This window comes from Lottia gigantea (assembly GCF_000327385.1).
Source record: "Lottia gigantea unplaced genomic scaffold LOTGIsca_27, whole genome shotgun sequence".
Lineage (NCBI taxonomy): Eukaryota > Metazoa > Mollusca > Gastropoda > Lottiidae > Lottia > Lottia gigantea.
In genome coordinates, this window is record NW_008708846.1 from 432,530 (window position 1) to 456,224 (window position 23,695).

At 33.8% G+C, this 23,695-nt stretch overlaps 1 protein-coding gene across 1 annotated transcript in view; it reads left to right on the forward strand.

Moving 5' to 3' along the window:
* LOTGIDRAFT_203896 (hypothetical protein) overlaps window positions 1-23,695 on the forward strand; it is a 105,485-nt gene that overhangs the window by 29,226 nt on the left and 52,564 nt on the right. The gene's annotated exons all lie outside the window — the stretch shown is intronic.

Sequence of the window (23,695 nt, forward strand, 5' to 3'; positions counted from 1 at the left end):
CTATGGGAAGGAAAACAGGACATAAAGTCAACTTTGACAACACCAACATACTGACAATCAATAAGCACATAGATAAAACCAGGAGACTTCATGAAGCTATCCACATCAGAAGATATCAGCCTGACCTTAACAGAGACGAAGGTGTTCGTTTATCGCATGCATATGATAAACTTATCAACTTGTAATTATTCATATTCAAACAATTTCCAACTTTAAGCATAGTTAGTTATATGAACAATGTAATTTCTATTAATAAAAGACTCCAATACCAGCAATAGTTGTTTATTTAATCTTCAATTAATCTTTTTAATTCATTTACTTTACTTCAATTATTTTACTTAATCAGCCTGTATGTTATTTTAAGAATTATATACCTCTTATTGTACCTGTTAAAATTTAATGTAATGTATCAATAAACTATTTATCTCTTGTGTGTTCTTAATAATAAGCATTAATGTATATATAGTTTGCCCATCACTTCTTCTCATTATGTGCCTGAGGACGACGGGGGAAACACGTCGAAACGTTGCATAAAACTTTAACCAGTGATTGTTGTTCCATAAAGCTGTGTCTATATATCGTACTCACAATTGCTAAATGCCATTCAAAGACTTTACACTTAATCTAATTAATACAGTATAATATTTATCTATTTCCTGATTATGAGATATACAAGTCACATCTTTACATTGAATGGCTTCAAGCCGTATATACACATTTTGTAATAAATTATTAAGTATATCTTTAAATTTGATCAGTAGATGCCTCCTGCCACTTGAGAATCTCAGCCTTACTTAAAGGGTCTAACTGACAGCATTCTAGCTGTATGCTTAAGTTTAAGCTAATAGCAGAATGATCCGACATATTATCTCCATCGTGGATAGAGATGAATTCTAAAAGATTAGTTCCTAGATTCTCAGAAAAGAGGAAATGATCTAGAGTACTCTTATCCCCATTTATTTTACTTTCAAAAGTATATTCAACATTAGAATTATCATGTTTTTGAGCAAAGTCAAGTGTATGTGATGAACAAAACGCCTTCAAACGGATTGTATGATACAAGGTTGTTCTAGATAAGTCTGTATTAAAAGTCTGTCTGTATATAAAATACATTTTAACTTGCTTGGAACTACTGGATTCATTCTACTAGCTGACATTGCGGAGGTCACAAGAGGATGCACATGTAAATTGTTAATCATTTCTCAGGTTTCATTGACACACACACAACGGCAATAACTCTGAAACCTTTCATCCAATTATTACCAATTTCGAAATGTACCGAGATCTCATCAATATATACATAATTATCAAGTTTCATCAAGATTAGGTAAAAACTGTACTGTCTATCATGCCTACAAGCCAAATTTGATGCATTAACTAAGCCAAGGGCAATAACTCTCTTCTTTGGTGACTATAAGATGGGAAGTCTTCTTACAGTACAAAATATCTGTTGATCCAATTGTGTGCAGCTTAAAATGTTTATTACACCAGAATTTGAACTGAGCAGTATCCGTACACTTCGCTCCTTTAGGTAGCTTTAATGCAGCAATTGCACGATCATACTTTTCTTGTGTTACAAAATAGGTACCTTTATCTATTAGACAGACTAGCAACTGTTTCATCAAACAACCTGTAGAACTCTGTTTGAGCTGGAGAAGATATTGCGATAAGTTTAATCTATCTCCTTCAGAAACATGTAATGAATTGGCACCACAGAATGGCCACTTTATATATCTTTCTTGAGCCGAATTAACAGGAGTTAATATTAGATGATATTTCTCAAAATATATATTATCAATTAACTTGAACAAATATAATCAATTAACTGGATAATGTCAATTTGTTGTTGAATGTCCTTCCAAGTTGTGATATTAACATCACTAGTGAATGTCTTTCTTTAATTTACACATTAACAGAAAATATAGTTAACATACATGAAGGAACCAGTTAATTTAAGTCCTGAAACTTGTTCAGGAGGATTCCAAATTGTCTAGGACAAAGTTCAATTTCAGTTTCTCCTAGGACAATTTAAAATTGCCCAAGGAGAAACTCTAATTGGAGTTTGTACTAGGACAAAGTAAAATTGGACTTTGTCCAAGGGGGATTTTAATTTGACTCATCAATATAAACATGCATACCAAGTTTTATCAAGATCGGTCTCTATTGTGCCTACAACAAATGTTAACAGACATACCCACAGACAGGGGCGAGGGCAATGTGTATAAAACACTCAATTTTAATAAAACACGAAATCAGTTTTGCATTTAAAAACTTTTGTTATATATCGTTAGAAGGGCTTTCAAAACACATTCAGAATATGAAACCTTTTAAGTTAATTAAGTCAGGTGCTAGAGCAGTCCAATGTTGGGAATTTGTTTTTAGACAGCTATAAAACCGGAAGCTGATTTCATAGGTCAAATATCAAAGTAGCAACTGATAGCCAAGGTCATTCAAACTCCGAATTACACCAGAAGTGATCTACAAAATACAAACTTTTTGGGAAAATGTGAGGGGTGGGCTAGGAGGGAGGATAGAGGTGTCAAAAGAGCATTTGCGTTTATTTCGAATTGTCACATAAAATAGAAACCAATGAGTTACATAATCAGTTTTATTCGTTAAGATATTGCCAAAAACATTTATCTATGCACATTGCACAATGCTGGTTCTTCTTTGCACACTGGGCATAAGTAACGGCTTTTGTGTCTCTGTATATTCTGTGAAAAATTCTGACATGGCTTTGTGGGTCACTGTTTCTTCTCAGAAGGAAGGATTACTTCAAGGAAATGAACTCCTCCATGTCTTGCTCGAATTTTCAATTCATTTGTTAGATGATCCTCTATTAGATGCATCACCACTGCATAACAGAATTCCAGGAGGCCCATTTTTTTCAAATGCTTGTCATTGTATGGGCGTTCATCACAGCAACTTCTATAATATGAAGACCTAATTTCTTTTACCAGCGCATAATTTTTCTCAAGGCACTGTAATAAGATAGCATCTGGTCGGATCTGTCTATGCCAGACATATTATGCCAGACATACCACTGTTATAATCTCTGACTATGTTTGGTTTTTGGATTTCTTTGCTGTTGCGATTTCTGACTGCGACCATCAGATGTTAGTAGAGTGTGTTGACAGCAACTTGAATAATTCGACGGAGTTATAGTAATTATCTGTAAAAACAGCATGGTCCTTATCCAGAAAAGCTCATAAAAGATCAAGAACGGTTGCAGTAGACTGTCCTAGACAATGAAGATATTCGATGGAAGTTCCTGAGTATATACAAATTCTCAGAACTAAGCCTCTTGACTCACACAATTCATAGTTTTATACCATTGGTCCGTCCACAATTGATGCATCGTGGTCGACAAGATAACCACGCCCCTTTCAACAAGTGAGGTAAATCTTCAATGTTCCGTCAACCTGCCCTGACGTCGTCATTATGGCTTCGCATAACAAGCCTGTAAGCTTTGGAAGATAAGACTTCATAATATTGAATGACACTTGGACGAAATAAACCCCACCAAAAAAATGAACGCATTATTTGTAAAATGATTATATTTTTACCCAAAGTCTACACTTGTTCGTGAAAATGAATAATATTCATAGTCAAAGTCTGACAGCGGCACTCATCGATTATCAATGAATCAATGTAGAAATTGACATAAGAACTGCACATGAAATGCAGGTTAAATCATAGAAATATAGTATATTGGAAAAACTATAACAATAAGAGACAACATAAACCATGACATGTTCAACGGGTAGTTGTCCTACAGATTATACTAGCCTATATTGTTGGTGTTATTCGTAAAACATTCGTCATATTAATCCCATTGTTATCATGACAATTTCTTATTACAATATCTCACTATTGACATGTGCATGTATGTATTGTAGTGTCAGTGGAAAGAGTGTGTTCACATTGCCACAGCAGTAATATTCCATTATAAAAAAAAATATCCAGAATATATAAATTGTAAGAAAGACTTATGTTGTGGACTAGAATACAGCTCTTATAGGATTTTCTGCAAAGTATATATATTAGGAATGGAACCCACATGTTCAACCCAAGAGGAATATGAAAAAAATTGGTCTCTCATAAGATACTTTATTTTATATCCATGAAAATTAACAATGTATGTATAACAAATCTATTTTAACATTCTAATATCACAGTATAAATTGATAAACACATACCATAACAGCTTGTAAGGTTTTATGAAACAATAATTTTTAACCAAAAAGCTTAATACTTTGCTTACTCTTAACTATTAATAATAAAAATTCAGTTTTTATATAATATTCCGTAGAAGTAATATTTTCATATCTGTTCAGAAGAAAATTATATCAAAAATGTGCATGCCACGCACCAATATTTGTTTAAATGGTGTCAAATTCTAACACAAAAACACGATGCAAAGAAAATGAAAATAACATAATCCAAACTTTTCAAAATGTTTTATTAAGGATATAATCAAACCTTTCGCCTTTCATCAGTCACCCTTTCATCATCAGAGGGATCAAAATCAGTTAAAAAATAATCTCAATCAGAATAATTTACTACGGTGCAATATCGGTAGCTCTTCTTCTGTTCCAATTCTTGTTTACAGCTATACTTCTTATAAATATTTGAATTCTGAAAATATATCACCAATTCTTAAATTGTGAAAAATATCATTATGCCCTCCATATTACATTGTTAGGCTTCACAAATTTGACCTGAGCTTGGGCTAATTATCGAACAATATTCCAATTCTGTAAAGTCAATACAAATATGTAATGTTTCTAGTGTTTGGCATTTTCATCAACCCAAATACAATATTAGACCCTCAGTAGTATCTTGAAGTTCAATTCATATGGAAATTCTGTTAAAATTATAGACAGGGGACAGTTGAGCTTTTTCGATGTCCTAGATTTTGGGGAAAACCTTTCTTTACAGAGCCTACAGAGGCTTTTTTAGTTTAAATTTTTTAGAAGGAAATTAATTTTATTCAAAGCAAACTTACAAAAGTTTATCTATTAATCAACACAAAGTCAATCTAAAACTATCAGTACTATTTTAAAATCCGAGGAACATCCCGTGATGTACTATCATCATCGAACTTGCGTTACAGCTTCAAAATCTCAAAAATCTTCGATCTTTTGTAGTGAAACGAAGTTGACGGAACAAAATGAAAGATACCGACTGCTCGCGCAAGATAAGCAGCATTTTGATTAGCTGATGGAAGTCGGACGTCATTTTTGATTGACAGCTGGCGATACGTCAATTGCTTGTAAACATTCTACATAATTCTTGATGGACTTTGACAAAACTTGGTGTGAGTGTATGTAATCGCCCAAGGAAGAACCCTATCAAAAATCAGTAAAATCGAAAAATATTTAGTATGAGTTATTGCCTTTGTTCTTAACAACGCGTTCAAGTTTTAGACTTTAAACATTCTAGAAGGCCCAATTTTGTTGAAAATTTTTAATATTATTCAGTATCACCTCAAAAAGTTCAAAAGAATTGTATGTTTGAAGGTTGAATATTTCATATTGGTAATTGTTATTGTACTACCAAATATTTTTATGTATGGAAAGTCTCAATATGGTGTACTTTTGTATTTGATAAATAATTAATGATTGAATTGAATGCCACTATCCTTTTCGTGGAAAAAAAATTCGTGAGGGTGAAAAAGTGATATTTTGATGGAAAATCGATGATTTGTACGGAAAACCACGAGCACGTTCCGGAAATATCCGAATGTATGCTAATGTATGCGTGGCGTAAATTATGGACTTGACGTGGTGGTTTCTGGTAACGCTACACTGACAGATAAACAATGTGGCGGGCATTTTGTATTATAATGAAAACAATTCGTTAAGCACTCACAGTTCATCTCATCCTGAAGACGAAGAAGATGAATACGAAATGTTTGGGGGTGTGGTGGGCTACCAGATCGAGCCAGTTAGGCGTCCTCAGGAAGGGGTGACTGACAGTGAAAGGCCAAACCAGGACGATGACACTGCCGAAATTCATGAATATGGAGATCGATTGGGAAATAAATTTATAATGACTGGTTCGTAGCGTTCATTTTGTATTAAAAATCGCCCGCTTCAAAATATTCATATCTTCTCTCGATGAAAAACGAAAAACTTTACAGATTTAAAATATCTTGATTAGTCTTTGAGATATTCCATGATGAATGCGGTAAATAGTGGAGAAATATTGTCGTTATTTGTATGATTTCTTCACACTCATTTTATAAGTGATATACGGAACAAGTCATTATAAGATTAAAACTATTTTATAACACATGTAACTTAATTATAATTTATTTTAAAGACAATAGGTAATTTTCATAACATCATGAGTTCCTACATTCCCAAATCTGAATTGGTAAAACACACACATCGGATAGGCCTACCAATTAATGATAAAGTGAAAGTAGACCTTCTGATCAAATAATTGAGATAATATGAAATTATCTGCTCAAAATATACTTTAAATAAATCTTAAAACGATTTCTTCCAGTGACACCCTTGATAAACAAAGATTTGTATAAGGCAATATTGCTCCTATAATGTTCCATTGTTGGTTAGTTAACAGGTCCCATATGGAGGAGTAAGACTATGAAATGTTTCATTTCGTCAGTGTTAGTTTCCTTCTGGTCATGGAGTCTAGATTTTTGACGAGGCGGTCGCTGTTTGTTGATTTCAATACCAGCATATCGATTCGTTTCAGCAACCATTAGGTTGAATAGTTCATCGGTAATAAATAAATCAAAACACACGCCTGGACTATCATCATGCGTCTCCACAAGAAGACCAGATTGCTCACCAAATTAAAATATAGGAGGACCACTTGCTACATCAAACCAAGTATGTTGTCTTTTGGTTGGTTCAGCATCTCCGACATTTATTGTCTGTGGTTCTTGACCTATGTGGTGCAGAAGCTTGAAATTTGGAACACAACTAGACATTTCGAATATGAATTCAACTATGACAAAAAAGTTGAGGTGGGCGTGGCACATCCGGGTTGAATTACTAATTGTTTACATTTTGGGGCAGGGGCATAACTAGCATAGGATACATTAATTCGCACACAATTACCTCATCTCTTTGGCCAGTTTGTGTTAACAGCTCAGTTGTTTCAGCTATATAGTTCCAAAAACATTACAAAAATCTGAAGGACATAAAATGAACTGAAGGAAAGGACCCCAAATCTTCATAAAATACACAACCCGTCTCAAGAAATCTTTTTTCATATAATAATGCCTTATTTTCAAGGCCCTTAAACCATGTTTATGATCCATTAACACCCTACCACTTACGTCCTAGTTATGATAAATGTAATTTATTTTCAAATTTATCCCCAAATTTTGATAATGCATATTATTTGATATATTTATTTAAAGCTGTAAAGTTGCACATTATGAATCTGTTTGACATCGTTGGGTGATTACATACAGTCACATCAAGTTTCGTCAAAATCTGTCAATAATTGAACCTTCTAGAACGTTTACGAGCTGAAAATTGAACACGTTTTCAAGAACAAGGGCAATAACTCATATTAATTATCTTTCGATTATACTGATTTTCAATAAGGTTCATCCTTGGGTGATTACTAACACTCATACCATGTTTCATCTAACTCCGTCAAGATTTGTGCCTTCTGGAGATTTTACAAGCTAAAAATTAAACGCGTTTTCAAGTACAAGGCAAATGACTTATACTAATTATTTTTCGATTATTCTGATTTTCAATAGGGTTCATCCTTCGGTGATTACTAACACTCATACCAAGTTTCATCTAAATCGGTCAAGATTTGTGCCTTCTGGAGTGTTTATGAGCTAATAATTGAACATGTTTTCAAGAACAAGGGCATTAACTCTAATATTTTTAATACTAAATATTTTTCGATTTTTCTGATTTTTGATAGGGTATTATTCTTGGGCGATTACAAATCTGGAGTGTTAACAAGCTAAAATTGAATGCGTTTTCAAGAACAAAGTCCCAGTTTGTTATCTATATTAACAGCTATATAGTTCCAAAAAAGGAACAGGTTTTCAAATTTTCAAATTTCAATTTTGGATTTTAACCTTTGTTGGCTTTTGCTGACCTATATCTTTTGACCTGTATGGTGCAGAAGCTTGAAATTTGAAACACAACATAACATTTAGAATATCAATTAACTTATGCCAAAAAAATGAGGTGGGCGTGGTACATTCGGGTTAAATTACTCATTATTGACCTTTTTGGCCAGGGGCATAACTTGAAAAGAATACATTTTTTCAAAATGAAACTTTGCATACAATTACCTCATCCTTTGAGCCACTTTATCTTAGACGTTCGATTGTTTCAGCTTCATAAATCAAAAAAAGGAACAGGTTTTGAAAATTCAATATTTTCAAGTTTTGACCTTGACCTTTATTGGGTCAAAGCTCATTTACCTTGGCAATCAGTTGATGCTTTCATATTTAACCTCTGACGTCTACTTCCGGTTTTATAGCTGTCCAAAAACAGTCAAATTCGCAACTTTGGACTGTTCTACCTCGTGACCTAATTAACTGAGAGTGATAATTTTTGTGGATTCTAAATGTGCTCATCGTCCTCTTTCCAGTGATCTATAACAATAGTTTTTTTAATGCAAAATTGAAATTCCTGATTTTTTGAAATTTCGGTGTTTTTATACAATATTATCGCTTCTTTGCACTGGGTGTGTGTATATCTTAAGACCTATTTGGTGTAGAATCTTTGAATTCGGTACACAACGAGACATTTTAAATATGAATTAACTTATGACAAAAAAGCATATTTGGGTTAAATTACTTATTATTTTTACATTTATATCTTTTGCCCAGTTTGTGTTAAAAGGTCAGTTGTTTCAGCTTCGTAGTTCCAAAAAAGGATCAGAGTTTAAAGTTTACATATTCTCAATTTTTTACCTTTACCTTTGATGACCTTGACCTTTGTAGGATCGAAGGTCATTGACCTTGGCTAAAGATTAATACCTTCATGTTTGATGTTCAACATGAATGTCCACTGTTTGTATTTTCAAAGTTTGATGACGAATATCTAGTGACCTTGACCTTAAATGACCTTCCCCTTAATGATACTTTCATATTTGATGTTTGACTTCTACTTTTACAACCTTCCAAATAAGAGAATTTTTCAAAACTTTTGACTGTGATGTTTGACTTCCACATTCACAACCTTCCAAAAAAGAGAATTTTTCAAAACTTTTGACTGCTTTAGCATGAATCCTAATTAGTTAAGATTCTCTAGCAAATTGGCACATGAGCAAAGTCCCACTCAGTACCTCAGCACTTAGTTGTTCTAGTACTAATTATTTTTGATCTTTCTAATTGTAAATAGGGTTCATCCTTCGGTGATAACAAACTCTCACACCAAGTTTCATCAAAATCTGTCAATAATTGTGCCTTCTAGAGCATTTACGAGCGATTTAAGAACAAGGGCAATAACTCATAATAAATATTTTTCAATTCTTCTGATTTTCAATAGGGTTCATCCTTGGGTGATTACAAACAACCATACCAAGTTTCATCGAAATCAGTCAAGAATTGTCTCTTGTAGAGTGCTTACGAGCAATTGTGGACGGATGTGGGCGTATAAAAATGACAACCAGAGGACCAAGACATGGAAATGTGATATTGCCCTTGTTCTTAAAGATAGCTTGCCAGGCAAGCTGATGTACGCCCACTGGCAGCTTTGATTTTGAATACAAAAGTGAGTACAGTAACAATCACCAGTATGAAATATTCAACCTTCAGTCATACACTTCTTTTGAACTCTTTAGCGCAATACTGAATAATATTGAGTATGAGTTATTGCCCTTGTTCTTGAAAACGTGTTCAATTTTTAGCTCGAAAAAACTCTAGAAGGCAAATATTCAATCTTTAGCGTGGGATTGAATAATAAAACCCATGTTTTGTCAAAATCAAGCAAGAATCATGCCTTTTAGTGTTTAAGAGCTAAATTTGAAAGCATTTTCATCCTTGGGTGATTACGAAGATTCACACCAAGTTTCATCAAAATCTGTCAAGAGTTGTGCCCTCTAGAGTGATTACGAGCTAAAAATTGAATGCATTTTCAATATCAAGGGCAATAACTCATACTAATTATTTTTCGATTTTGCTGATTTTCAATAGGGTTTATCCTTGGATGATAACAAACACTCATGCCAAGTTTCGTCAAAATCCGTCAAGAATTGTCCCTTCTAGAGTGTTTACAAGCTAAAAATTTAATGTGTTTTCAAGAACAAGGGCAATAACTCATACTAAATATTTTTTCGATTCTTCTGGTTTTCAATAGGGTTCATCCTTGAGTGATTACAAACACTCATAACAAGTTTTGTCAAAATCTGTCAAGAATTGTGTCTTGTAGAGTGTTTACGAGCAATTGTGGACGGACATGGGTGACGGCAATATACGCCCCCCATTTCATGTGGCCGTATAAAAACGTGTTCAAGCCTAAACACTTTAGAAGGCCCAATTCTAGACAGATTTTGGCAAAACTTGGTAATATTAACTGTTTCGCCCCTAAGAGTTCGAAAGAACTTACTGGTAACTGTTACTGCACATCCAAATATTTTTATTTAAAATCAAAGCTGCCAGTGGGCGTATATTACCTTGCCTGGAAAGCTATCTTTCATGATGATGGCTAATTAGTTAGGAATTTGAATACATGTACAAAATGAGGATATTGATGGTACAAATTTTGTAGCATTACAAATCTAATTTTAGATGTCCACATGGAAATGTGGTTGTATATTGCCGTCGGTCAACATTTATTGTGGGCACAATAGAGACTACACTTATCATCTGATTTTGATGAACTTGGTGTGAGCATTGTAATTGATAAGATCTTGGTCAAGTTCGAATTTGACATTTTGATGAACAAATTTTGAGTTATTGCCCTTGACTGAGTAAAATGGCGACTAAATTTGTTTGTGGGCACAATAGATGAAACTTGGTGTGAGCATTGGAATTGATAAGATCTTAGTCAAGTTCAAAATCGACAATTTTCCACAAAGGGTTTTTGAGTTATTGCCCTTGACTTTATTCATGTCAAAATTTGTTTGTGAGCACAATAGAAGCTACAATTTTAATCTGATTTCGATGAAACTTGCTGTGAGCATTGGAAAGTTTGAAATTGACGACTTTTCGATAAAGGTTTTTGAGTTATTGCCCTTGACAAAATTTGTTTATTGGCACAATAGAGCTACAATTTTCAATGGATTTTGGTGAAACATGGTGTGATTATTGGAATTGATAAGATCTCCGTCAAGATTGAATTTTATGATTTTCAATGAATGGTTAAATTGTCGTCGCCCCTGTCCGTCCGTCCGTCCGTCCGCCCGTCAACATTTCTTGTGAGCACTATAGAGACTACAGTTTTTATCTGATTTTGATAAAACTTGGTGTGATGCTTTAGATTGATAAGATCTCGGTCAAGTTCGAATTTGACATATTTTCGATGAACGGTTTTTGAGATATTGCCCTTGAATTAGAGCGCCGTGAAATTTGTTAAAAATTGTTCGTGAGCAGGATTGAAGCTACAGTTTTCATCCGATTCTGATGAAACTTGGTGTCATTGGAATTGATAAGATCTCGGACAAGTTCTAACTTGACGCATTTTCGATGAACGGTTTTTGAGTTATTGCCCTTGACTTTGTTAAAACACATCAAAATTTGTTAAAAATAGTTCGTGAGCAGGATTGAAGCTCCAGTCTTCAACTGATTCTGATGAAACTTGGTGTGATCATTGGAATTGATAAGATCTCAGTCTAGTTCTAACTTGACGCATTTTCGATTAACGGTTTTTGAGTTATTGCCCTTGACTTTGTTAAAACTCGTCGAAATTTGTTAAAAATAGTTCGTGAACAGGATTGAAGCTACAGTTTTCAACCGATTCTGATGAAACTTGGTGTGATCATTGGAATTGATAAGATCTTGGACAAGTTCTAACTTGACGCATTTTCGATGAACTGTTTTTGAGTTATTGCCCTTGACTTTGTTAAAACGCGTCAAAATTTGTTGAAAATAGTTCGTGAGCAGGATTGAAGCTACATTTTTCAACCGATTCTGATGAAACTTGGTGTGATCATTGGAATTGATAAGATCTCGGACAAGTTTTAACTTGACGCATTTTCGATGAACGGTTTTTGAGTTATTGCCCTTGACTTTGTTAAAACGTGTCAAAGTTGTTAAAAATAGTTCGTGAGCAGGATTGAAGCTCCAGTCTTCAACCGATTCTGATGAAACTTGGTGTGATCATTGGAATTGATAAGATCTTGGACAAGTTCTGACTTGACGCATTTTTAACGGTTTTTGAGTTATTGCCCTTGATTTTGTTAACACACGTTGAAATTTGTTAAAAATAGTTCGTGAACAGGATTGAAGCTACAGTTTTCAACCGATTCTGATGAAACTTGGTGTGATCATTGGAATTGATAAGATCTCTGACAAGTTCTAACAAGAGATATTTTTGATGAACATTTTTTGAGTTATTGCCCTTGACTTTGTTAACACGCGTCAAAAGTTGTTTTTTGCCTTGATTAGAGCTGTGAGATGTAATTGTTTGTTGTATTTGGGTTATTGATATTGATTTTAAAAAATTTTGTGGAAATATTCAGCATGAATAATTTCTTCAATATGAGAAAATTTGTACTTTACTCACTAAAGACTGTTTTATTATTTCTGACAGCTGCCAGTGGGCGTATGTTACCTTGCAACGCAAGCTATCTTTGAGTTATTTAGTCAAAACGCGTAAAATTTGATTGTGAGACTACAGTTTCCATCAGATTAAAATGAAATTTGGTGTGATCATATATATTGATAAGATCTTGGACAGTTTGAATTTAAGTCAAAACGCATCAATAACACATAAAAGTTTGTGTGATCATATATATATATTTGATATATTGGAAAAGTTTGCATTTGACTAAAAAAATTTTGACTTATTGCCCTTGTCATCGTCACCCCTGTCCGTCCGTCTGTCCACTATTGTTGCTGACACGATAGAGAGCTGGTTTTTTGGTGGATTTTGACGAAACTTGGTGTGAATTTGGTGTCAATACTTGTTATCAAACTTTATTGAAAAGCAGAAAATCAAAAATATTTAATATGGGTTATTGATCTTAAAAATGTGTTCAATCTTTAGCTTGTAATATTCCAGAAGACAAAACTCTGGACTGATTTAGACAAAACTTGTTGAAAATCAAAAAAAGTCTTTGTATAAAGCTTGTGCAGTATGAAAATGTTAATTGTAGCCTACAATAAAAAACAAGAAATTAGAATCTGGTTATATTGGAAAAAAACCTAGAATTATTAACATAATAAAAAATTATAAAATAAAAATTATTGACAATTTAAGATTAAAACCCTGTATCAACAATATTGTCTATGGTTTGGGCTTTTACTCATTGGGGCTAATTCCCATTTGAGCTAAGGTTTTTACCCTTTAGGGCTACTTTTGATTGAGTCTTTTTTTATTCCCCATTTGGGCTACTGATTGTGAAAAATAAAATGAGAAGCAGATGCTTAATAACACATTGCATATCTACATTCTATCTACAGTCTTTATAAGGCCGTTCATAAAAATTTATGTGTTGAACAAAATTTGGGATAGTAGGTAGGCACGGATTTGAAAATGTGTAAATTACAAATAAATATGAGAGTTGAACGAAACCAATCATGGAGATGATTAATTGTGATCTCAGTTGTAAAAAACTATGATGCTTTGACAGGATAAAGATATGAGGCTTTAAATAATACACCTTCTGTCAAAATAAACTATTTATTGTTTGTAAGACATAGAATTAGGCATAGGTAAAGAAGCACAAGATATATGGATACATGTATACTATTTCTGATATTTATTAACTCAACGTGTCACATGCTCTTACAGGCAGCGTTATCAAGAGAAATGAGTAATAATAATAACAATACATATAGTAAATAAGTAACAACAAAGGAATGGGGGAAACTTTAAGGAGAGCACTGGATTTCCTGTTTTTCCAGAAGTAGACTTTACTGGAGATGGGAGTCGTAAACCCGATTGGATGACATTTAAGATGGAAGATACCATTGACACACGATTTATCATATTTATATTGTGTAGTTTTGAACTTGTCAATCAAATTCACTGTTTCCCCACCATAGTGGTGTGTTATATACTGTTTCTAAGACATAAATATGGTATTATTCTTTATGATAATATAATCTGGCAATACTGCATGTAATATTCAAAATGCATTCTGGCAATATAGGGCTGCGAGGGTTATGGACCTTGGCTTGGAGTGAAAAGGATTATTATTAAAAATCATTCATACATCTATGAATCTATACATTTAATTTAATATATCAATAAAACAATTGTATCCAAATCAGCTTATTATAATGGCAATGAGGACTAAAGGGTCAAGAGGTGGATTTTCGTTTATTCAACGAAAAATATTACAATAACAAACATTTTTTGTGACCACCTTCACACTTTTTTTATATGCCCACATAAAATGGGGGGCGTATATTGCTGTCACCCATGTCTGTTGGTCCGTCCATCCGTCCGTTCACAATTGCTCGTAAATACTCTACAAGTAACAATTCTTGACAAAACTTGGTGTGAGTGTTTGTAATCACCCAAGAATGAACCCTAGTGAAAATCAGAAGAATTGAAATATATTTAGTATAAGTTATTGCCCTTGTTCTTGAAAACGCAATCAATTTTTAGCTCGTAAACACTCTACAAGACACAATTCTTGACAGATGTTGACGAAACTTGGTGTGAGTGTTCGTAATCAAAATATTTAGTATGAGTTATTGCCCTTGTTCCTGAAAACGCGTTCAATTTTTAGCACTCTCTAGAAGGCACAATTCTTGACAGATTTTGACAAAACTTGGCATGAGTGATAATGGCATGGATAAACCCTAAAAAAAAAAATTTTGTATGAATTATTGCCCTTGTTTTAAATTTTGATTCTTGCCTGATTTTGACAAAATTTGGTTTTATTATTCAGTACCGCTCTGAAGGTTGAATATTTGCCTTCTAGAATTTTCACGAGCTAAAATTAAACACGTTTTCAAGAACAAGGGCAATAACTCATACTCAATATTATTCAGTATTGCCCCAAATAGTTCAAAAGAAGTGTATGACTGAAGGTTGAATGTTATATATTGTTGATTGTTACTGTACTGCCAAATTTTTTTATTCAAAATCAAAGCTGCCTGTGGGCGTATATTACCTTGCCTGGCAAGCTATTTTTTCTTTTTATAATCACCACATGAAATGGGGGGGGGTATATTGCCGTCACCCATGTCCCTATGTCGGTCCGTCCGTCCACAATTGCTCGTAAACACTCTACAATACACAATTCTTGACGGATTTTGACAAAACTTGGTATGAGTGTTCGTAATCACCCAAGGATGAACCCTATGGAAAATCAGAAGAATCGAAATATATTCAGTTATTGCCCTTGTTCTTGAAAACGCGTTCAATTTTTAGCTCGTAAACACTCTAGAAGGCACAATTCTTGACAGATTTTGACGTACTTGGTGTGAGTGTTCGTAATCACCCAAGGATGAACCCTTTTGGAAATCAAAAGAATCGAAAAATATTTAGTATGAGTTATTGCCTTTGTTCTTGAAAACGCATTCAATTTTTAGCTTGCAAAGACTCTAGAAGGGATAATTCTTGACAGATTTTGATCAAACTTGGTGTGAATATTCGTAATCACCCAAGGATGAACCCTATTGAAAATCAGAAGAATTGAAAAATATTTAGTATGAATTATTGCCCTTGTTCTGGAAAACGCTTTCAAATTTAGCTCTTAAACACTAAAAGGCATGATTCTTGCTGGATTTTGACAAAACTTGGTTCTATTATTCAGTCCCGCTCTGAAAATTGAATATTTGCCTTCTAAAGTTTTCATGAGCTAAAAAGTTGAACACGTTTTCAAGAACAAGGGCAATAACTCATACTCAATATTATTCAGTATCGCCCTAAAAAGTTCAGAAGAAGTGTATGACTGAAGGTTGAATATTTCATACTGGTGATTGTTACTGTACTGCTAAGTATTTTTTATTCAAAAATCAAAGCTGCCAGTGGCCATATATTACCTTGCCTGGCAAGCTATATTTAGTTATTTTCGGTTGATCTTTTTCAATATTGATCAAAACTTTCAGGGCTCATATCTCGTTACCTTGACCTTTGGTAACTAGCACAAAAATTGTTGCCTTAGACGAGATCTATCCAAAGATCTTTTTATTGTTGTTGTACAACCTTAACTTCGGGTTCTACAGCCATTTGAAAATTGCGATTTTTAACTTTGAATAACTCTGTCACGTGATTTAATTAAAATACGACAAACTTTCTTTTATATCCTTTAAGTGGACGATCTGCCCTCTTTGGTTATATATCACACATGGTATTTTGATAAAAATTGTGGTTTTCTTATATTGAAAATTTTGTACTGACTTCTATGGTAACTGTGTAAATCGGTGTTTGCCGTTTAAACTAAAGTCTTTAACATAAAACAACAAATATATCTTGATCTAATGATTGTAGATGCTTGAAATTTATAAATGTAATCAGTTAGCATGGCACATCCGGGTTTAATTTACATTACCTGACGTAAATTAATTTTTATAACTCACAAAGTATGCTTTTTTTAACCTTTGATCTTTGCATCAATATAGGATACTAAATTGACCAGTTCCTGGAAAGGGATGGTTTTCTGGGTAATTTGATTAAAGAAAAATATAACATGATTTACAATTTTTAAAATGATAACTTTTTACCTTTAACATGCATGACCTTGACCTTTCAAGGTCACAGATCAAGGATGACCATTCATACTTTTATGTTTTTTGTCCGACATACAATTCCGCTTTTACAGACGTCCGAAAACAACAATTTTCAAAACTTTAAAGGCTCATATCTCCTTTATTTGACTTTTGTTGACCTCTTGACCAGAACAAAAGTTATTGTGCATGACAAGACCTATTCAAATATATTCTCATTTTTGTTGTGCGATTTTTACAGCTATTTGAAAATGAGTTGTTTCAGCTTTGTAGTTCAAAAAAGAGGAACATGCCTTAGAATTTTCATATTTTTGATTTTTGACCATATATGTATGATCATATTATGTGCAATGTCAACTTTTGAAAGATTAATGATTAATATCTTGTGACTTTTTTAACAAAATGGCAGATCAGTACGAATCTCAACTTAATTCAACACCTTATTTTGATCCTGAAAGACACTCTAAAGGCTTTGATGGAATTTGTCATATGCTTTGAACTATGTTATGATGCCCAATATCCGGATCCAGCAAAAGTTTCCCTGGATGCTGCTTTGGAACGATGGAATATACACACTATTGTAGAAAATAGAGATCCCAAACCTTTTCAGATTCGTAAAGATATCGGTTGGGGCGACCAAAATGCGCCAAATTTATAAAGGATCTGATGATGAGACTGTCCAAAATTTCCATCTTAGAGACATTTCACAAGAACCTGATGAAACATTCCCAATCTTTTGCAACAAAGCTAAGAGATGTAACAGTAACAGTCTTACATGTACAGCGGAATCTACAACCATCAGAGATCAGATAATTATTGGAACATCCAACAACAATATCAGGGCTTCTGCTCTTCTTAGAGATTGGAACTTAACAGATTTATGCCAAAAAGGGATCTTAGAAACCACATTCTTTGGCAAATCCTGGGCCCCGTTCCACTTAAGTGAAAAAGCTAATCTTACGCAAAAACTTGCGCCTGTTTCACTAAAGGACTTACGATCTTTCTTTCGTAAGATAATTTGAGGACGTTTCATAAATGACATCGTGTCTCACGTCACGTGATTTGTGATAGCATTAGCAGACGAAAACGGAGTTCCTTGTGGCGGTGTTACTTCTACACAACCTCGTAACCCAAATTTCACTTCTTTAGAAGTTGAAATTTTGGTTGACGAGGTGGGATCTCTTATCATGAAAAAGTCAATAGGAATGGGAGAAGGTGGCTTCGGTCAGTAGACAAGGTAGGCCTATCATCACATACTTGTTATGTTGTACCTAAGATTTTGATGTCATAAATCTTTTGAGGTCATATTATCAAGAATCAAATTGCCCCCACCATTTTGTGATTTGACTCTTCTCTTGTTATGTGGTTTCTAAGATTGTGACGTCATAAACCTTATGAGGTCGTATTGTAATTTTAATCTTAACTGCCTTCCACCATTTGTAGTTTGTTTCTTCCCCTGATGAAGTCAAAACTTTTTTGATGAAACGTTGGGTATTAAAGGATGGTATAAGTTTAGTATACATCAAATGAATGGCTATACTACTAGTGGTATTGGTAATCCCATTAAAAAGTCTTCTGTGATTGGTTATTGTTTTTTCTTTTTGGAATCAACACATGGAAATCTGGACGTAGATTGACGTCACTCCTGTTCGTCGGTCAGTCCGGTCACATTTCTTGTAGACGCGATAGAGGCTACAGTTTTTATCCGATCTTGTTGAAACTTGGTATGCGATCTCAGTCACGAAATAATCGGATAAATGGTTATTGCCCTTGACTTAGAAAAAATGCGTCAAATTTGCCTTGTAGGAGCGATAGAGGCTACAATTTTTATCCTATCTTCATGAAACTTGGTATGCATGTATGTATTGATGAAATCTCAATCAAGCTCGGAATTGGTAATAATGAGATGAACGGTTTCAGAGTTCTTGCCCTTGACTTAGTAAAAACATGTCAAATTTGGCTCGTAGGCAGGATAGAGACTACAGTTTTTATCTGATCTTGATGAAACTAGATATTCACATATATATTGATGAGATCTTGATCAAGTTTGGAATTTGTAATATTCGGATGATGAACAGTTTCAGAGTTAATGCCCTTGTGTGTACAGCGATGAGACATTGTTCATTTGATGATAAGTTGATGAACTGTTTCAGGATTTTGCCTGAATTATAGATGATTTTTGGATTATTTGAAAATTCATTATTAAGCCACTAAATATTTTGTTATCATTTCTGACAGCTGGTAGTTGGGCATATGTTACCTTGCCTGACAAGCTATCTGTTTGATGTATGATGCAATCAAACTCTGACTTCATTTCTAATTTTGTCAATCAGCTCCTTTGCGTGAATTAACAAAAGGCTTTGTTCGATTGGTGTGGAAAAGTAAACATGAGAGGTGTTATACGAATGTATTAAGTGCTTTTCGCAAAGATATTCTCTTATGTTATTTTGATCTTAACAAACCTATATATGTATTTACAGACGGACATATAACCGGTCTGGGGGCTAGTTAGCTCAGGGTGACAGCTTGGGCACTGCTAAACCAGTAGCATTTGCATCACACTACGAATTCTGCTGAAACTAGATATCCCGGTTAGATTTGGAGGCTCTTGGTCTAGATTTTGGACTCTGTCGATTTAAACATTACTTGGTTGGAGCACCCACAACCATACATATTGTCACTGATCATAAGCCATTGTACTCTGTCTTTAATGGAAATCAGTCGATTCGCACTGAACGCATAAAAGTACGTCACCAAGTACATTTCCGAGTACTTTACTGAAAAGGCAAGAATAATCAAACTGGCTTTTTATCTAGAAACGTCACACCTTTCCAAGTCCTTCCAGACGATGAAAAAGATGAAGTTGATAAGTAATATAACTTACTGTACACGCTATCACACTACATTTATCATTGACTTTATTTCCTTGGGCAAAATATCAACTGCTACATCATTGGATGTCACTTTTCAGGTGCTACAAAAGCTAGTAAATGCTGGACAAACATGGATACCAAAGGATGCAAGCGAGAAATTTAAATCGATTCTACATGAACTCACAATATCAAATAACAACTTTTTCTCAAGGTTGAACGTATGATTCTGCCAGAATCTTTGCAAGAATTGGCCATACAATTAGCTCATTGTGGTAGTCATCCTGGTTAGAGTGGCATCGAGCGTTGTCTATGATCACATTTTTTATCACAATATGAAGTTCAGAATTTCGTAAGTTCTTGTAAAGATTGTTTGATATTTACAGACAGGAAAATGAGTGAACCCATTAGAGCCCATCATGTTCCCTCAAAATGCTGGGAAACTGTATCTGTTGATTTATTTGGTCCAATGCCATCATCACATCATGTCGTGGTCATTTAAGATATTGCGTAAGATTTCCAGTAGCTAAGATTGTATCATCGACTAAGTCAAGCAAGGTGTTACCAGCATTGGCTGATATATAATGACTCTTTTGGGAATCCAGAATTTCAACTTTCCGATAATGGACCGCCTTTTTCCAGGGATATGTCTTATTTTGTGAACAGGAACATTACTCTTCAAAAGATTCCATCACTACATCCAGCTGCAAATCCTGTTGAAACATTAATTAAACCCCTTGGAAAAACCATGCAACTTAGTAACTAAAACAATCATTCAGAACGGACAGCTTTATCACAAGTCATTTCTAACTATTGTGATACTCCAGCTATGTGGAATAGCATCATTGTCTATGTTATTTCGCGATGGTCATCAATCTGTGTTTCCTCGCATCGCAGTTTCTGATTCTCAGGTCAAAGAAGCTAGACATCGTGATGGACTTATCAAACATAGGTGAGCCGAGAAAAGCAATGATTCCAAAAATCGCCACGATATTTTATTTCAAATTGGGGATCGAGCCTTATTACGAAACTACAGCAAAACATCTAAGTTTCATCCAACCTTTCTACAATACCCATGCAAAATCACACATGTTGATGACACTGGCTCATTCATCCTGCTGGAAAGACAGAAAGACGGTAGAATGTTCACCTGCCACCCTAATGACATAAAGAAATGCGTCATCTCAAAATCACAACCACTTACTGAGCAAGGGCTATGTGAGACTCATGCCAAACCACGAATAAAATGATGATGATTCTGGAGACCCATTATTAGAATACCAACAACAGGATGATAATAATATTGCACCACCTGAACCTCATAACCGTACAAGAATTCCAAGATAATTTAATGAAGACTTTGTAAACTAGATTAATTTTACAAGTGTCTATTATTAATATTGGTGTGATCTTGGACAAGAAGTTTGAATTTGATGATTTTTCGATCAACAGTTTTTGAGTTATTACCCTTGACTGAGGAAAAATTTGTTCATCAGCACAATAGAGACAACAGTTAACATCCGATTTTTATGATGATGATTTGTGCTTATAAATGAAATGAAATGAATGGGGTTATATATCCTATTTATTTATATTGATGAGATCTTGGTCACGTTTGAATTTTGACAATTTCTCACTTAACAATTATTGAGTTATTGCCTTTGTCATTAGAGCAGTGTGATTTAATAATTTGATATATTTGGCTGTTCAGTGTAAATGTGAGATATATTTTCGTTTGAAAATGACAGAAAATGAAATGTTTTCTGTACATGACATTGTGAACATTGTTCAATACAGTGATAGCATTATATCATATCCTCTTGTCAGTGGCGATCCTGATTAGGAAATCAATTATTTTACCCAAGTGATGATGAATTTTCGTAAAATTTTACTCAACAAAATGTGACAAGGTGAGGTCTAGACCTCCATAAGCAAGAAATCAGTGAATACCTGTCTTTAATGAAGGTGGGCTTTCCTATAAATATTCCACTTCTCTTCCCCACCTCCCCCCTATGTTGTATGCCATGAAAATGCCAGTCAAAGCACTCATGAAAATAATGGCCATTAATTCAGAGAATAAAGGTCATGGACTCTTAAGGTCCCATTTAAATTTTTTTCTGCGTATGAAATTTGATTTTGAATTCAGCAGTTTTTCCAAATGAATTTTTACTCAGATTTCAAAACTCCCGGTCTATCATTTCTTATTTTGGAATAATATAGAAATTGAAGGCCCCTAGATCTATTTCCTTTGTTAGGACCAAAATTTACAATAACACAAAACCATATTCAAGCCTTATTTGACACAAATATTGCATTTTGTAATTTTCAGGTACTCAGATAATTCATGAGAGAAATTGAAGCACCCCACAAAAATTTGTGACAATCATAAAATTAATTTTCATATCATATATTTATCTCTCTTGTAAATATTTTAACTTTCAGTCATCAAAGAGAACATGTTTTTTTCATTGCAATTTAATACATTTTTATACACCCACATGTATAGTAGTCCGTCAACATTTCTTGTGAACACAATAGAGACTACAGTTTTTATCTGATTTTAATGAAACTTGATGTGACAATGTATATTGATGAGACCTTAGTCAAATTCAAATTTTTCAATTAATGTTTTTTGACTTATTGCCCTTGACTTAGGACAAATGTGCAAAATTTGTTTGTGAACACAATAGAGACTACAGTTTTCAACTGATTTTAGTGAAATTTGGTGTGATCATTTATATTGATAAGATCCTGATCAAGTTCGAATATGACAATATTACGTTGAATGTTTATTGAGTTATTGCCCTTGACTTAGGAAAAACGCGTCAAAATTTGTTTTTGAAGACAATAGAGACTAAAGTTTTTAACTGATTTTAATGAAACTTGATGAGATCTGGTTTGAATTTGACGATTTTTCGATAAACGGTTTTTGAGTTATTGTCCTTGACTTAGATAAAATGCTTCAAAATTTGTTCATAAACACAATACAGTCTACAGATTTCATGTGATTTTTATGATGAATGAAATGAAATGAATGGAGTTCTACATCCTTTAATTTATATTGATGAGATCTTGGTCAAGTTTAAATTTTGAACGATTACTGTTAACAATTTTTTGCCATTGATATTAGAGCTGTGTGATTTAAAAATTTGATAAATTTGAGTTATTGATATTGATTTTAAAAACTTTTGTGGAATTACTCAGCATAAATAACTGGAAGTAAATATATATATCATTGAATTCAAACTAATAAAGTTTCTTTAATATGAGAAAATTTGTACTTTAGTCACTAAAGACTGTTTTATCATTTATGACAGCTGCCAGTGGGCAAGCTATCTTTATAGAAGGCCTACAAATGAATCTACATTAAATGGGGGGCATATATATTGCCGTCGGCCATGTCCCTCCGTCCGTCCACAACTGCTTGTTAACACTCTACAAGACACAATTCCTGACGGATTTTGACAAAACTTGGTATGAGTGGTAAACATGTTCAATTTCGAAGGCACAATTCTTGACGGATTTTGATAAAAAGTTTTATTATTCAGTACCGCGCTAAAGATTGAATATTTGCCTACTAGAGTTTTCACGAGCTAAAAATTGAACATGTTTTCAAGAACAAGGGCAATAACTCATACTCAATATTATTCAGTATCGCCCTAAAGAGTTCAAAAGAAGTGTATGACTGAAGGTTGAATATTTCATACTGGTGATTGTTACTGTACTGCTAAATATTTTTATTCAAAATCAAAGCTGCCAGTGGGAATATATTACCTTGTCTGGCAAGCTATTTTTTTTAAAGAAATCCAGAAGAACAGAAAATAATTTTGGTATGACCTTAAGAAAAAATTTCACCAATGGTGTGTGATATAATTGGACCTTATTATTTGTCGCAAACTGTTTATTAATAATTTTGCTCTAAATCAGTATTTTTGGTAGTCTAGGTGCAAGTGAGATTCAGAAACTTGCATGAATTTTCAGGCCCAGTGAACTCAATATCATCGATATTTTTATTCCAAAA